The 4,624-nt window shown below is 39.5% G+C and overlaps 1 protein-coding gene across 2 annotated transcripts in view; it reads right to left on the bottom strand.

Annotated features, from left to right (window-relative positions):
- serpinh1b (serpin peptidase inhibitor, clade H (heat shock protein 47), member 1b) overlaps nucleotides 1-3,070 on the bottom strand; it is a 247,623-nt gene extending 244,553 nt beyond the window's left edge. Inside the window, exon 1 of one of the 2 annotated variants that reach the window (XM_083548070.1) lies at nucleotides 3,060-3,070. The gene's annotated coding sequence lies outside the window, so the exon portion shown is untranslated. The remainder of the gene's footprint in view (nucleotides 1-3,059) is intronic. The other variant, XM_083548071.1, reaches the window with a different exon arrangement.
- Nucleotides 3,071-4,624: the final 1,554 nt, after the last annotated feature.

Raw genomic sequence — 4,624 nt, 5'->3', positions numbered from 1 at the left:
TTCCGTGCGTGTTTACGTGTCGAGTTACAGCCGAGCGAAACGTCACGCTTTCACCGGATTTTAAACAGAGACTTCCAGCTCACTGCTGGCTTTCCTCAGGAACATCATAAATATAGAGTACAGGTGCGGATACACACATCCAGGAGTCTGAACCTGGAATCTGGGATCTGTCCTGATCTTCATCATCAAGTTTTCCACGATTTCACCACATGAGCGTAACTGATCTCAAAGCAAAGGTTTACGGCCACCCCACCACTCTGTCCTTTACATCTGCCTCTATCTCGCCAACCACCTGCATGTCTTCCTTCACCACATCCATAAACTGAGGAAAATCTGAGCATCTTCAACTCCTCTACCTCCAGCTCTTCCTCCTGTCTTCCCAATCCACGTTTGCTGCTGTTCTAATAGAATTTTTGGAGATTTGTGTGAGATTCATTCAGACACAAGTGTGTTAGTAAAGTCAGGTAGTGATGTACTGTAGGTGAGAAGGTGAGGAGGCCTGGGGGTGCAGTCAGCGTTCACATTCACCCCTAAGGTGTTTAATAGGGTTTGAAGTTTTTATCAGGCCACTCGAGATCATTAAAGGTTCCAGATGAACTCAATAATGGAACTTTTATCAATATTCTTTCTTCCTTTCCTTTTCAACATTTCTATCAAATCCATAAAGAGTTCTTGCTTTGATTCTGAGCCACTTCAGTCTCTGTTTCCACTTGTGATGGACAGTAATGAAGTAAATGGAATTTGTTATTGTAATTAAATAACTTTTTTGTGTACTTTATTGAAGTGTTTCCATTTTGGGAAACTTTTACTTTGCTACAATTCAATACAAGTCAAATATTTGACTTTTTACTCGACTACATTTAATGTAATCAGTCGTTTCTTTTTATTAATAAGGATAAAAACGTAACTGGTGAAACACGCAGCGAGTCACCAATCAGGATCGAGCGCACGCTCTGTTTTACACGTGTTCTGATCGGCGCTCGGTGCATCTACTGATCACCAACATACAGTTCAGCATCAGTTCAACATCAAGCAGAACATTTAGAGAGGAACAAATGATGAAGAAACTCCAGACTCGAACTCGACACAACACACGTGACCTCATTTACACGTTTTATTGGGGTTCATGATCACTGTAATAGAAATCAATCAGTGTTTGAGTCATTAATATCATTCTATTAATAGATCAGTGTGCTGAGAGTCACATTCGAGTCTTTACACATAAACTGAGGTGATTAAGTGAAGAATCTTGTGATAAAAATGATCATAGGAACATTATAGTTATAATAAATCAGTATTTTAATAGTTAAGTACATTTGAAGGCAAAAACATTTGTACTTTTACTCAAGTGAACGTTTAAAGGGACGCTTTAACTCAAGTACATGGTTTGTGTATTTCATCTACCACTTGTACAGGACGTCTTTGCTGTAGAATGAAATTTTCCCCTTCAGGAACTTGGAGACCAAACCTTGTTCCAGCATGACAACGCCCCTGTGCACAAAACCAGCTCCATGAAGATCTGCTTTCCATTTGGAGTAGGAGTGGAAGATCTCCTGCTGGCTTTACTAGCACCTGAATCTCACACAAATCTCCGTAAAATCTAGTGGAATATCTTCTCAGAGAAGTGATGCTTATTATAAACAAACGGGAACTCAATGTGGAATGAGACGATAAGAAAAAACGGTTTCTTAAAAGAAGTTTGCTGAGAGTTTGTGAACTTGGAAATAAATTGGACCAAAAACTCGTGAGGAAATTAATTCGCAGCAGAATCCGTAGCCGAGTCCATGTTTTATCCGGACAGCTGCCGATCTCCAGGAGGACAAAGATCTTAAGTGTGGATTCAACGAAGAGGAAATGATCTGGTGCTTTTGACCTGCTTAGAGCTCCTCCTTCCCCCTCCATGGAGAACCTGCTCCACAAACACAATCTCTTCGGTCAGCTGCATGAGCGACCATGCGAGATCAAAAGCCTTCGCCGCAACCCAAACCTCCCCTCTCTCCGCCCCTTTATCGTCAGACCCGGGAGCTGATTGAAGCGATTCATGACCAGGTCAGGACCCCTGCATGCCAAACACAGGCTGCGGAGAGACGAGAAGCTTGATTTACTCCGAGTCTTTCGAAAGATCAGCCTCAGATCCGGCACACATCCTCTACCACTTCCTGTTTCCTCTGACTTACCATGTTCATTTGGGTAGAAGGGTTTAATGATCGTAATGAAATTATTGATTTGTTTAGCTGCATTACGTTGTTGCAGCTAGCTCGGATCTATCGATTGGAGAAAACGTATCAAAAAATCTAAATAATGTTTAAATAAAAATCAAATAAATAAACAAACTAACAAATAAATACACAAGGTGTAAATAATCGTAGAGAATTCATGAAAAATAGTTGAAGATTAAAAGAAAGAAGACAAAGCCTACATATTTACAGTTGATAGATAAATAAATAAACAAATAAACAAATAATCAAACAAAAAAATAAATAAATAAAATTAGCAACAATGTAACACCATACAATTTTTTTTTTTTTTTTTTTTTTTTTATATAACATTTTATGCCGTGTTTTATCACGAGACATGATTCTGATTGGCAGATGTTGGAAAGTTGAGATGATAAGCCACCAGTCTTCACTCACCAAACATCAGTTCCTGAGTGGTTCCTTGTCGAGATGTACGGTCCTTCAAAGAACCCTGAACATCCATTAACCTTGCACCAACATGTTTTCTGTAATGGAACAATGTTCCTCACACTCGATCATCTCAAACGTTTATCTGAAGCTCGATGTTCACTGAACATGTTGGAACAGAACTGACTGTATGACACTTTGATCGATTGATATAATTAATATTTTAAGTGCGAAAGGTTTCATTTGCCAAACGTGTATTCAGTAGTAGTATATAATTTTTTCAGTGTTGGAACTACATTGCTTTTTGGTTCTTCCTGCACTTTATGTTCTTTATGTACAGCTTCCCTGTCATTCATTTCCTTATTTATTTCACTGTATTCCATTCTGCAGCTATTAGCGATGAGGGAAAGCGTAAATATATTGGCTCTCGTCTTTATCTCGTCCTGCTGCGAAGCCTCACATCGATTCCTCTTATACTGGCAGGCATGTGGCGGCATAAGCCCTCGTTCAGCGTCGCTTTCGGCTTTAATTAAAAGGTTATTAATACGCAATCAGGCGAGGAGATTAGCTCTGTGGTTATTGAAGGAACGCTTTGTGGGATCACAATGCCCTTTCATTCTTTTCCTGTCCTGTTCATCGACTTCCCAGATGACAAAAGCCTCAAAAATATCAGCAACAGATCCACGGTGGAGGAGACGGAGATCGAAACCGTGCCGCACAGTTTGGCTAAAAAACGATTGAAAGTTATTCTGAAAAGCTCTGATTTTCCAGAGGGGAAAATACAGTGGAAATCCGGTTGATTACTTTTAGCTTCTTGTTTCATTGTAAGGTGATCTGATCATTAAGAAACGAATAGATTATTATATTCTGCCCAATAGTGTTGGAATATTCATCATCCACCGGCACTGGGAGGAAAATCAAACCGTTGTAAAACAATGTTGGTCTTTTACTCTTCACTGATAACAGGTTTAAAATTGCCATTCGTGTTTTATGCTTTGGTCGAGCGTCTAGACGTCCAGATGGCTTTTCTGGATGTGCTGAGATCATCACGTTTTCTTACTTCATCCCAGACCTTAACCTTTAAAGATCATAGAAAATGAGCACAACATATTCAAACAGACAGACAGACAGACAAAGAGACAAAGAGACAAAGAGACAGACAGACAGACAGACAGACAGACAGACAGACAGACAGACAGACAGACAGACAGATAGATAGATAGATAGATAGATAGATAGATAGATAGATAAGCAGACAGACAGACAGACAGACAGACAGACAGACAGACAGACAGACAGACAGACAGACAGATAGATAGATAGATAGATAGATAGATAGATAGATAGATAGATAGATAGATAAGCAGACAGACAGACAGACAGACAGACAGACAGACAGACAGACAGACAGACAGACAGACAGACAGACAGACAGACAGACAGACAGATAGATAGATAGATAGATAGATAGATAGATAGATAGATAGATAGATAGATAGATAGATAGATAAGCAGACAGACAGACAGACAGACAGACAGACAGACAGACAGACAGACAGACAGATAGATAGATAGATAGATAGATAGATAGATAGATAGATAGATAGATAGATAGATAGATCGATCTGGTTGCCACAAATTTGAAGACACACAATTGTACAGGACATCTTTGGATGCGCTAGCATGAAATTTACACTTGAACTCTGAGACTGAAATGATGATGCTCCTGTGCTCCATGAAGATATGGTTTCCATGGAACGCTGGCTTTGAATGCTGACTGCTTCTTCACCTCACCTCACAAATCTCCACAAAATCTGGTGGAACATCTGCCCAGAAGAGAGTGAAAACATAGCAATCTTATGGTCAGGTGTCCACAAATTTAAGGTGGTATTGTGTGGTTCAATGATTCAATTATTTTGTATTTATTTAGACATTTCAGACATAGATGTTTCCTCATTTCCAACAGGAATGTTTAGACCCAAAAAGCCTTTGAGCTGATG

Source organism: Silurus aristotelis, assembly GCF_946808225.1.
Source record: "Silurus aristotelis genome assembly, chromosome: 8".
In the NCBI taxonomy this organism is placed as follows: Eukaryota; Metazoa; Chordata; class Actinopteri; order Siluriformes; family Siluridae; genus Silurus; species Silurus aristotelis.
The sequence above is the reverse complement of the archived record's forward strand: the minus strand, read 5'-3'. Positions and strand labels throughout refer to the sequence as shown.